The sequence below is a fragment of the Linepithema humile genome, chromosome 7 (genome assembly GCF_040581485.1).
Source record: "Linepithema humile isolate Giens D197 chromosome 7, Lhum_UNIL_v1.0, whole genome shotgun sequence".
Lineage (NCBI taxonomy): Eukaryota > Metazoa > Arthropoda > Insecta > Hymenoptera > Formicidae > Linepithema > Linepithema humile.
In genome coordinates, this window is record NC_090134.1 from 17,499,348 (window position 1) to 17,512,666 (window position 13,319).

Genomic DNA, 13,319 nt, shown 5'->3' on the forward strand with positions numbered 1-13,319 from the left:
GCATTGCAAGTATATTATTCCCGATGCAATCTCTGATCGCAATATCTTCAACAAAATTACTTCTCTTATTCGATCTATTTTCTGCTCCTTATTATATCCAGAGTGCCTTCGACTTCTCGATATCGAATAATAGGTCTTGCCGTATCGGTTTTTTATATGGATTAATGATTAAAAATAGAATTCTGTGAGAATATAAAATATACTTCTTCATTAAAATGCTTCATTAGAGAATTTATATACATAATTTATCGTATAAATTTAAAATTTAATCTTATTATTGTAATTAAAAGTTCAGAGAAGTAACATAATATATTATTCTTGCAGTAAATTTTTAAAAAAATATTAATTAGGGTAAATATGCTCTAATAATTTTCCTTTTACGTGTTCATTGCTTAATTATTGAGATCGCAATATTAGTATAATATTTAATGCATGTAAACGCTCGAATAGATACTTTGTTCTATTCTACGCCGTCTGCCATCTGGAGTGATTGAATTTTTCACAGCAATGCAATGGAGTGATATATTTCTTTCTGTTTCGTTGCTGCTTTAAATACTTCAAGATCGATGTCTAGATGTCCGTGAAAGCTCTTTTCATTTACTCGTCCTACAATCGTGCTCGTTGCAGCGTATATCGCTTCGTTAAAATTCCGATAGCATCGCACGTGTAAAAATAATGAAACGAAAGAAGAGATTGGTGTAACATGAACAAAAGCACTGAGAGCCAAGAGAAATTTCCGCGGAGGAACGCGTTGAATGAGTAAAAAAAAAAAAAAAATAAAAAGCATTCCGAAATGAGATAATAGAAAGCACGTATTTATATGACAGACAGTATCCTGTCTGTCTGTCTGCCTCTACTACACAGCTGCCTGGCTATCTGTACTTGCCACGGAGAGAAAAGTTTTATGCAAAAATTGTTGCATATTATTGATACTTTTCATACGCAGTTCGTAGCTCTCAAGTAATATTTATTTTTAATCGTAAAATCACATAATATATAAATTGATTATATCATCTATGTCTAATGTGATGTAGTGATCGTAAGAAATATTAAAGAAGCGGAATTAATCGGAAGAAAGATCAAGGCAAAGATGAGAAAGATATACAAAAATATGCGCTGAGAAGATATCTTCTCCAGCTACATTATTACTTCAATGTACGGCTTAACGGCCACAAACGCACACAAATACAACAACGTAACGGCACGAAAGCTGGTGCTAGCGAAATATATGAGCAACTCGTGCATGGTTTCCTCGCGCTCGCGCTTGCATGCTAAGAGCATACTAGAGCGCGAAGCCGCGCTCGTGCCACGAGCCCGTAAGGGCGTTTCGCCTTTACGCGAAAGTCGGGTTCGTATCCGCGTGCCTTAACCTGTGCACGGGCGAGAATCGCGTTAGCAAGCCGCTTACCAACAACTCGCGTTGCATCTGCAAGGCCGGGCAAGGCGACTCAACGCCGACGATAAATACAGGTTCACCGAGAAGCGGTTGGGCATATTGAATTTTGCTCGTAGCAACATACGTTCGCGGTTTCGCGGCCGCATCGATACACACGCGCGGCAGTAAATTTGATCGAACCAATGACGAGTTATTGGAATACGCGGGATATCGCATTCTCTCATCCCTCACGGGCGCCTCTCATATTTGCGTAATTAAATCTGCGCGTTGCGTGCCCGAAATATAATAAGTTGGTCTTTTGTCGTTAATATATTAATTTATTATATTATATCGTAAATTATTTTCTCGATTTCGCAACAGTCGATAATGAGTAACTCAAAATCGATGAAACCTGATTTAATTTCTCTACGAGAGAACGCTGATTAGCGTTCTACTTCTCGATAATGGAATGCGTTAGAGTCTTATTGCACAACGATGTAATGAGAAGATGCATGGCAACGATAGGAGGCTCTTTGCGCGTGTGAAGATCGCAAGAACGTTAAGACGCTGAGAGAAAAAAAAATTGTGACATGCTAACGCCGTCATGGACGCGATAATACCCGCTTAGGAACGATTATGCCGACGACCTGGCACGAGAACAAATGTATACCGCTGGTGGGACGTGTGTAAGATACTCAGGTTAAAAATTACATGACATTAAATTCCGCATAGTTACAAATGTCATAGAAAATGGGACGCGACCTCGCTGTGAATATCAGTGTGATCGAAGAACTTTTACACAAAATTAAAAGCTCATTAAATACACTTTATAAATTATTTGTTTGCTGTAAAATATTTTACGTGTAAGCTTTGCAAATAATTAAACTAAAATTGCAATAAATAATTGAGAAGCGATAAATTGATCCATAATAAATTGAAAAGAAATTATTATATTATAAAAAAAATATTATATTGTATAAAACATTTGTTTCAATGGTAAGCGATAAATTTAACTTTTGGTGCATTTGGATTAATATTTTCCATGATGTTTGTCGCTGTGTGGTCATGAATCGAGTGACGGGAGTACAACCACCGGTTTCCGGCAATATTGTCATCGAAATGAGTTTCGATCGAGGGAGAGGGACCATGCATTTTAACTTTTGATATTGAAACTACGTCCAAAGCAATAAATATTATTTCGTTTGTTCATTACTCGGCAATATATTGCGTGAATAAATGATTAACGTACTTGGAAAATCCAATTCTTGTTCAATTTACGTTTAATATTGATTTGCTTTGAAGCGCGATTGGAATATGGCGTTTACCGTCGCGTCTTCAGTTGATTCCCGTTTTCATTAGGAGCCGCGTATTAATCTCGCTGATAGCAGTGCAGCCGGTGGATCGAGTTATCCTGCACACGGTTATAGTACGATCCGACGAAACAATTCGCTTATCAGGAGACGGCAACCGTGGGGAAGCGGTAGACGTCGCCGGTGCCGGTCCGCGTCGCGTCACGACGAATCTATTCGGTTGTTACAGCTGTCGAAACTATGAAATTCAATGCGGCGAATTTGCATGCTAATCCGCACGGCGCAAACCCGGCATCCGTGTACCTTGCGCCCGGATGTGTCTAAGTTGTAATTCAATAAAGACAGCAGCGCCGCCGGTTGTAACGCTGTGACTCGGTTAACTCGCGCCGCTAACGACTTTAACAACGCACACACGATCAATCTCCGGCGCGCGAGCGCGCGCGCGCGTGTGCGTGCGCCCTTCGTGCGTGACGAAAATTTTGCAGCTAGTAATGTTAGGCACTTGGAAACTATGCTGGAAATTGTTCCACTGCTACGGCGCTGCCGCTCGGATGAGCGCGAGATCTCTTCGTCTAATGGCCGTGGAAGAACAACGCGCATTTTCAGCGCTATAAATTGCGAGCGTAACGATCCGTGATGCTAACGATTGTTTATACACGGACGCTATTGTTGCAATTTATACCGCTGCAAAATCGTATTTTAATTAAAAGAAGCAGTTCGATAATTTTACATGTGATAATTAAATCATCGCAGCGCGTTGACTGAAATTACGATAAACAGATAAATAAATTATATTTATGCAAATCTGCACAGTGTACGATACAATCGAATTTATACACTGTGTAGCGACGTTTCCAGTTTGCACACTTGTATGGCCTGGAAACGCTTGATCGATAGTCGCGTCGACGTCCAAGTCGAATTTCCCAGGCGTGCATCGCGCGCTCGCCAGCGTTCGTACGCTCTAAAAACAAGGTAACGATTGCGATGATTCATCTATCACGCCATGCTCGTATTATAACTCCTATACAACACGATAAAGCTCATCCGCCTGGCGCTATGGCATACCGACGGAATTCCATTTAACGTTAAACGCCCGGCGGAGGGAAAACGCAACCGTGGCGCGCGCGGAGAAGTGAGATAGTCAGACTGAATTATGTTTTCTACCATAGTAACGGGGAAGGCCCGAGCGATAAGCAATTGTAAGAATTATAATAGCACCTAATAAATAAATTTAGATAACACGCGATACTTCAGCGCGCATACGCGGCCGATACGCGGTATGTAGGGTCCATCGACTATCTCCGAAAAATGAATGTCTCGCGTATTTTTCCTTTCGCGACCCGTAGTCGGGAGCTAATAAATGAATTCGCGCGCCGCGATATTTCAGGGCCGATACTGCCGTACAACACGGCCGTTGCCCTCGTATCGCGTAATATAAGTTCTTTTCCGAAAATTAATTCCGCACGCGATATCTATTTTTTTCTGGTATATATACGTACAATATTTTCCATTTAAGAACGTTTCTCGAATAACGTAGTCGATAACAAACTGTACATTATATAAATATTTTATTTCTATCTGTGTATTTGTACCGAGAATAACAATTATATTTCCGGTTATAAACCTGGATATTGATAAAAAAAATATTAAAATTATTTTTGTTCTATAAAACTAAAAATCTGATCTGATCTGATAAAAAATCTTTCATGTCATTTTTAACAGATTTTGTTATTTTGAGAAATTCTTAAGAGACGTTTAATATTTCATCTTTGTACAGTTAATCTTGCTTGTAGTAACTTTGTTAACATTCTTGCCGTTTTTACAGCTCGGACGGAAGTTTCGCGACAGTCTGGCGTTCACCGCGGACTAAATTATTTCGGATTTTTATCGCTGTGATATAAAGCCCTCCGCAAAGACGACATTCCTCCTCATGCGAGCATCAGACCAGCTGGTATCAACCCCGCGCAACTTGCTTCCGGAAATTCGAGATAGGATGACAGTAAAACGGCAATGAAATGTCTTTGAAATAAAAGCCGGGGGATACCCGCGCTCGGTGGCGGTTTACGAGTGAACACGAGCGTATCGGGAATGCGTTCTCGTCGCCGGCGACCTCGTCGTAGGGCGAACGTAATTTCCGAAGGCTTTGATCTTCGATTTTTCCGACAAAAGTCACCGTGCGAGAGTTGACTCTGCGCTGCTCGCCTTTTGTGCACACACGCCAGCTAGCACCGCGTGTAATTTCGATCGCGCGCTCAGTCCATTATGGACAGTGTTGGCCGAGCGAGAGATAATGCTCTATGAAATGGAAAAGTTCCATTGAAACCTTCTCTTGCAATCAAGCAAGGAACCCTTCGTTGGTCCGCGATTTCATTATATCATTCGCTACGAGAAAACTCTTTGGAATTGTTCGATCATGTACCCAGCTCTTTCAAACGATGCTTCATTTACGACAGCGATTTTACGATAGCATATTCATGCGTTTTGAAATAATCGTCATTTCATTTTTTGTGTTTTCAATCGTAAAAGAGAGCCATCAACTAAGCGCAAATAAAACGCGAGTATGATGTGAAACGTAGCAAAATATTATCTTAAAAATCCGATCGATTTATCTTCAAAGATTTTTTTACAACTTGAGTAATAGAAAGCTTCTTCTAGCTACTAGAAAATAGATAAGAACATAGCTAGGATAATTAATTATTCATCCATTAGAACAAGAAATAAAAGTATTGTGAGTTATGAGAAAGATAGATTCCTTCTATATTCGAAGGGAGCGTTAATGAAGCTACTCCCCAATGAATCCTTCATGCCTGTAAAGCTCTTTACGTCAAATGATTTCTAATGATAAATCTCTGCGCAACTTTGATATCGTTATCGCGTGCAGTAATCACCGTCGTTAATGAACACCAGCGTTCGTTTCATAGTCGCGAGAGGGTTAATGCGAAGTGCATGTTTATGCCGCGCTGCAAATACCATCGTTTGAGATATCTACTCTAAGACCGCAATTCACAGAGAAGGCAAGGATGTACAGTGCATCAGACTGTTAGTTAGACAGACTGCAAGCCTACGGAGTGGCACAGGATGCGTTGTATCAGACCGCGAGTAGTACGGACCGACTTGTGTGTGTCAGTGATAGAGCAGATAATATGTCAGACAAGCGCGGAGCATAATATACGTATCGCTCCACCGCTAAGTGACGTTGAAATCGTGTATTCGCTGCTGCGCGATGATGATTCATAGCATCATTGAAAAGCGATTATTCGGGGATTTTAGAAAAAAATTCGATAAAGCATTTTTTACTTGAAATAACGTAAATAGCTACTGTTGTGATTCCTATTTTCCTGCAATCGACCGTATTTGCATAACCTGCGCCTTCAGCGTAGATATTTGTAACTGTTGTGCAATATTGGCAAATATTTTGTGTTTTATGAACGTATTTTTCAGTTCGTTGAGCGATTTGCATTTGTCGGGAGCCCGGCTTTCGACTTTTCCCTTATTGGTTTCACACAATATTCCAGGGTGTCAAAGTCCGTTGCGCTTATAGCTATGAAAACAACTACTGCCGGTGCATATTATAATGTCGTCTACTTGAATACATCAGAGACTGTCAGAGCCTCCCACCCAGGTATATCGAGTTTTTCTTTACGGTTTGTTTATGTCGCATGCGCACAATCCGCCCCCGAGAGCCGCCGACTCTCGTCCACCCTTCCAGTCGCCGGGAAGCGTGCGGATGTTTTGCATCGCTCTCGTCGCTCGGTCGCCGGGTTTTCCTGTCAGTGGAAGTGAGGATCCTACATTTTTCTCGTTCGCGAGAAAATCAATCGCGTCTATCGTGCCGCCAAGTTCTCGTCTTCGCATCTTTAGATATGATTACGCCGCGATAAAATGGTGCACGAAATTTCGGAGTTTCGGAGGATGGCCTCGGACAATCAGAAGTGGTGCAGAATTAATATCAGTGGTTCGCTATTGAACACACGGGCCTTCTTACGTGCTCCGTAATAGCGCTGTCAGTTCTCTCACCGCGATTCGTCATCTTGCGCGAAGCGTAACGGACTTAAACTGATTAATTGTGAGTAGAGACAGGTCTTCATTTTGAGGACAGATGGATATCGATTGATTGAAACGGAAAAAAAGGTGCAATTAGTTTTTAGATTATAGATTTGTAATATCTTTACATTTAAGTAAAAATAATTATCAAGACGCTGATACACATTGCCTGTTTTTCCTTGAAATTCACTGTGAGCAACTTACGAACCAAGTGTGATAAAAACAAGAGTTTCCGAGCTGTCAAGACTTGTCGAAACTTTAACGCGTGCATATTGAAATGCGTATGAAACTTAACTTGAATGAGAAACTGAAGTGTCAGTCTTGAAACAAGGATTACGAGGATCGACAACATCTCTACGCGCGGTAAGTTCATTTAAAATAACATACGCTTTTTGCATCGCATGTTAAATCTACTCGAAGAGTATAATCTCGTTATCAGAATACCACAAGTACCTCACGTAGAAAGTACTCATTAATGCAGGTATCGGCGATACGTAGCTGTGCTAAATTACGGCCGAAGCCGGCAAACTATTTAATTGACTTTACTCAACGGCTTATCACATGTAAATGTCAGGCCGTTAGTGTGGATGTAATACAAGTACTTAGCAGCTTATCCTCCTCTGTTACATCCAACTAAAAGAAAAGTGCTTGCGTTAAAATCTCACCGCGAGCTCTCTGCCGGGATAATCTGCCCGTTGATAACGCTGTACGCGCGCACCTACGCGCACAATCCGCGTTTATTGCGTAGAGAGAGGGAGATTTTGTTCTCGCGTGTACGCGACATGTCGACACGTAATCCGTTCTTTTATAATAATCCGTCAAAATAACGGCAGCGTTTTTGTCGGAAAATTTTGCCGAGTTTATTTTGTCGAACCCGGACGTAGGAAACGTTATTGTACTGTACGTTATTGTACGTTCAGAGCGACGTGCTTCATCCGTTATCTTGACCTGTGCGTTCTGTAGTCGTGCATACACTCGTACATGGCGACGATGTAAACGGTAAAAACGGTGTAAATTGAAATTCGGATAATGAGTAAACCGATAAGTGGTCGCGTCCGTCGCTTCGACGCGCGATTGGTGTTTTTGTCGATGCTATCCGGCGGTAGTCCACGCTGCCGGTGGAAATTCGTTTTCACGGTTCGTTAAGATTATCTCGGTACGATGCGTAGTGCGGCGTGATATTTCTATGGAGACTCGGGTTGACTGGCAACGATAATCCAGCCGGGCACGACGCTGTGTCACCCCGTGAATATCGTTAGCAATTGGTTTTAGCGGTAATGGGTATTCATTGACATTGATTGGACGCCCGTTAGACGGGACTAATTGATCCATTAGACGAACAAGGTCTTTCCTTGAGGGCTCGATATCGCGAAGGTCTCGCTAGCCTCGTTAGCACATCGTCGTTAACATCCCATCGGCGCGGCGTCGCGCAGCGCGCGCGCACGTTAATGGATAACAAAATTTATACGATAACGGCAAGACAGGGGAAATATATGGAGCGTAAGATCGCATTAATGGCGACGCGGTACAACCGAGATTCGTGACGTTAACCGATATTTCACATACAACTACCATGTTTTGGCCCCGAGATGCAGTAGAAAAGAAAATAACAACATCGATAAACGCAGAGAGAAGTCCGTTGTTTTTAATATTTTATTCTTATACTTCAATTGTCTCAGCCTTTAATCATAACCATAATTACTCAAGAGCGCATCCATTTGATAATTTAGGTTTACTCAGCGATTCGCATTTGCGTTAATGATAACTGCATTATTAATTGCTGTGCGGGTCGGCATGTGCGCGCGAGCGCGCACTCACGTCGGCCCTCATCATTTTGATCTTGTGTACGTAAGCGGAACGAGCACCGTGGGCGGTCGTAACAGTGTTTCCAGTCGGACGATCGTCTTTCACCGTAATAAAGAGCTACATAATTTAAAATGACCCGTCGCAGATAGGGACTTATAAATCGTTTCGGTTGCTAGGGTGCTCAGCATTATCGCGTTATCGGAATTACGAACGGCAGTCTCATTGTGCACACCCTATGCGGAACGTGGTGTCTTTATTGTTTTCCGCATTGCCGCGATATCATCCCTCGTGCGTGAGTCGTGTTTGAATGCCGTTCGAAGCGAAGCTTGAGAGATAGAAGTATTTTAATTAATAGGGCAATATAAAGATGGAAAGAATGTTCCAGAACGTCCAGAGATTACATTGGTATATACGTGCATATAAATATATAATATATATTTTCTAATATTGTTCAATAGAAAGTATTTAATGTGTTGCAATTGTGTGGTATAAATATATCTATATATGTTATGAGAGACGATTGCTTTTTCACAAATATTGATCTCGATTGAGTCCACGTCGTCGAATATCTGTCGATAAAGCGCGAAAGAAATTGCCAGTTTATTTTCTCATATTTTACGACTGGACCGGATGGTCAGTCTGGAAGGTATGAGACACGATTAAACTGTCCGACAAACGTACGTATCTGACGGAAGGCTCGCAAATCCGCAAATCGCTTTCTCGATTTGTGGAACGAATTAAAGCTGGTCAGCGTCTGTTTATACAAGTCATCGGCTCGACGCAGCCAATTCGTTCCGATCAACCGATAGAAACAGAAATTCGACATTTCGTAAACGAGGGAGAGAGAGCGGGTAAACATATCGTCGGCGAGCATCATTCGAACAATCGTGGATGATTTAACTGTATCGATTGCAATCGATAACCATGCATCATCCCCAATGTTTCCATTATTCGGAAATGATTCCATGTTGTGCCAAATAGTATTCTATATCCGGACGCGCCCCCGACAGTATCCTGTTTCATTTTAGTAAAAAATTCCAACTTTGCCGAAACTTGTAATTACTCGTTCGTAAAACATCAACTGGACGCTCGAACCATTGCGTACTACATATCCGCGTTACACGCAATCGCTTTAGATTAACAACGTATTCGAATTACGCCGCTTATACGCCAATCGATCGCTTCGCACGTAGCCTGTTCATTTATCATTTTTACAGACTTTACGCGCGGTAGCCTTTTTCCCAGCCATTCAAAAATTTACCATGTGAGATTCCGCGTCTCTGTCTCTCTTCGCGCCTCTCTCCATCTCCCCGCCTCTCTCTTTTTCCGAATCAGTCTGTCAGAATTCACCGGACCGGCGAGATGATCGAGCGCTTAAATATGTAGCACCGGCCGTCTCGCACTCTCGCTTCTCACCGTTTTTCGTTTCTCGCCTCCTCCTCCTCTTTGCCCTCTCGCTCTTTCTCACTCTATCTCTCCGTACCGTCCGGAATTCTGCAGAGTAGAAGGCATCGCTATTGACGATATCGTGCCGCACGGTGAGGCAGCGAGCGATAAATTTTTCAGAATTTTACGATTCTTCGCGCCAACGGTATGCGCGATTCGCCGCGAAAGAGGAAGAGTCGTTCGTTCGCTCGTTCGCTTGCTCATTCGTCCATCCGTCCGTTCGTTCGTTCGTACGTTTGCTCGCGGCAAAGAGAACGACGGATCTACCAACGGATGGATGCGGCGCTCCCGCGACTACGAATCGATATGCATTGTCCTTGTCTCTCCTCTTCCTGTTTTCTGTTTTTCTCCCGGACACGATGCCCGCGCTTTCCGACCCCATCCGCCTTTCTCGCGAAGCGTTTTTCCCTCGTCGATTCTCCGTCGTTCGCACCCCCAACGCGCGGTGGCGGTTTTATTTGATCGCCCTCTTATGTTTTATTGAGCAGCTCCTTCGCTCGCACGCTGTTTGTTTTTTTCTTTTTTTTACGGTCACTACCGGAAACAGCTGTGTCCGTGATTTCTGAGTTTCACGTCGTCGTGTTGGCCGGGCTCGGATATACCGTGCTCGCGTCGACATCGATGGATTTTTATACGGCGAAGATCTGCCGGCGGAAGAAATAAATACGACCGAGGAATCCGGGCGTGAGAGATTATGCCGATAACGATGGATTTTTATACGGCCCGGTAAACATTGATGGACGGAAAAGGTAAATATGGCGAAAGAATTCCGGCGTGAGGGACGGATACATAAATGTATATTAATTGCCGTGCCATAATACTGAACAATAAATAAGCCAACGTGGCCGAAGGATTAATCGTTATTCCGATCACGTACAGGGTGCCCCAGATCAACCGCACCACACAGTAATAATACATTCCTGAGATCGTTTTGAGAATCCTAATGCCAAAATATCGAGGTTACAATAGTATTTAAATGAGAAGCATTTAAAGTTAATCAATCAAGTTGCTCCGAATTCGTGCGCTCAGGCACGGTTGTAAAAAAAAAAAAAACGGATCGATATCTGAAGATATCCTCATTACTGTGCTACATTCGTGCCTGAGCGTGCGAATTCGGAACAAATTGATTGGTCAACTCTAAAAGCTTCTCATTTAAAAGCTATTGTAGCGTCGACATTTTGATATTAGAACTTTCATCTCAAAATGATCTCAGGAATGTGCCATTATTATGTTGTGCGGTATTGATATGGGACACCCTGTATATACTACAACTTTTGCTGTAACATAAACTGGACTCTGCATAAAGGAAAAAGATCGTGAGTGTTCGTTAATTAAACGGTGAATATACTTTACGATGACGTAAACGATAGAAACTGCCGTTTCTGAATATTAGCCGCGGGATTTCGTAATATCGGGAGATTGCGCTCGTTTTTGCCGTCGCTTGTTAAAGACAATATTTGTAAATTCTGAGCGCAGCGAACGTTAGCCGTAGTTGAAACACATTTTAATGTAATGTGATATACCGGTGGAGTTGCTTAGCGCGTGTAGCGGGATAAACATCATAATGTAAGAGGCTGCATCACTTCCTGTTTGCGAGTCTACATTAAAATGCACGGTCGGTGATTTTTTAAAGTCGCCCCCATGCTTTGCTGCGTTCCAGCTGCGTCCTAAGCGATGCGGCACAATATTTCACGTACGCGTACACACTGCATCCTCATTAGAAAACGCTCGGACTCCGTATGAATGTGAAATAAATGTAGTTCTCGGTACTTCCGTCCTTTTAACGCTCGCGTCGACGCTTTTAATAATAACGCTGCATATCGCTCGACGCGTTACGCCACTACTCGTATTAAAAGTTGCTTTAAAAGCTCTAATTACTGCAATTTAATATATACAATGAAAATCCCCGCCCAGAGCTTCATTTCTGCGACGCACGGCGAACTCAATCACGAAATGCGCCTTTTTCATAGACTACTTTCTGCGCTTTTCCGCGTTCGACAGGGAAAACGAGTTTGATAGAGTCCGACAGTGGGAGGATGGTTAGGTAACGCGGAAACTTTGCCGATTCGGTATCGTCATTGAATCTACTGGTTCCCGGGAACGAGATGTACCTATTGAAAGCTTTCTTTTCGGGTCGCACCTGACCGATCGACTTATCGTAAGTTTCAACCTTCTCGCACCGGAAAGGCAGGAAATGGACGGATGGAAGAAACGAACGAGTTTGGCGAAGAAAATAGCGAGTTCCATGGAATACGGATTTCCTGAATAAGAATGAGTTCGGCGGTGTTCAAAGGCGCGACGGGCCCAAGGGTGAGAAATAGACTTATTTCGATGTTGCGTGAAGGAATCGGGAAGTTCGCGGCGGAGAAATGGAGTGAAGTTTTAAGACACAGCAAAACGTGCGTGCGATTTCGCACGAGACATTGCGCAAAGGTGGCGAAATCGGCTCGGAAAAATCCACGAGGTACAAACTCGATATTAATAGAATAAAAAAAAAACAGTTGACAAAATTAATAGAATTATGTTGATATTTTAAGAGTAATGGCTTAGTAGACTTGCATATAAACGATCTTATTGTACCGCGACACGTGCGATCAGTGACCAGACTGGTGCAAATGAACAATCGTTTATGCGACCGACGTTCTTCAGTTTATATCCACCTACCGAATATGTCCACTGGGTGTTTTACCGCGGGATATCGACCTCGGGCTCACACCGGGCGGATCCTTCCATCCGGCTCCTTGTACCACACGTGAAGATCTCAAAGGTCTCACCGAACGGCCTCGGCGCATAACCTTAGTCTCATCGTAAAAATGCAAAGTGCCCCGTGCGAATAAAAAGCTCCCCCGATCGGCGCGAACCTCATGAAACTTTCAGAAGACGCGACGGTGGCGGCGAGGGACGCTGCGTGCGGAATGCGTTTGCCTCTCCTTCTTCTCCTCCCGGCGCACCCGTTTTTTCGTCCTTCTCGTCTCGCTTCCGGCGGAAAGCCGTGCGCTTCCGCAGCGGCGTTCTACGTGATAACGCTCGCACCTTCTTCTCGTTCGACGGTGTTACACTACGTGCTCTTCCTTCACCTGCGATGTGTCCGCCAGGCAAGTTCTGAAAGTCCTACAATCAGTCGCGACTCCACGGAGATGGAGAACGTGCGAATATCCGATTTTCACGGCTTCCCACTTTCTCCTTCCTCTGACTTTATTTGATTTTCCACGCGGGTCTGTCATTCGTTCCTCTTTCAATTTTTCTCCGGTGTTTGTCTCTGCTTGAATTATTCAGCTGCTTGTTTCCTCTTCTTTATATCTAGCTTTTATTTTATTTTTTTTGTTTCTTCCAAGACG

General features: G+C 43.1%; 1 protein-coding gene across 7 annotated transcripts in view; it reads left to right on the forward strand.

Annotated features, from left to right (window-relative positions):
* The first annotated feature begins 6,376 nt into the window (after positions 1-6,376).
* Positions 6,377-13,319, forward strand: part of Sema2a (Semaphorin 2a) — a 314,626-nt gene continuing 307,683 nt past the window's right edge. For all 7 annotated transcript variants that reach the window (XM_067359175.1, XM_067359184.1, XM_067359179.1 and 4 more), the window contains exon 1: positions 6,377-7,092. The gene's annotated coding sequence lies outside the window, so the exon portion shown is untranslated. The remainder of the gene's footprint in view (positions 7,093-13,319) is intronic.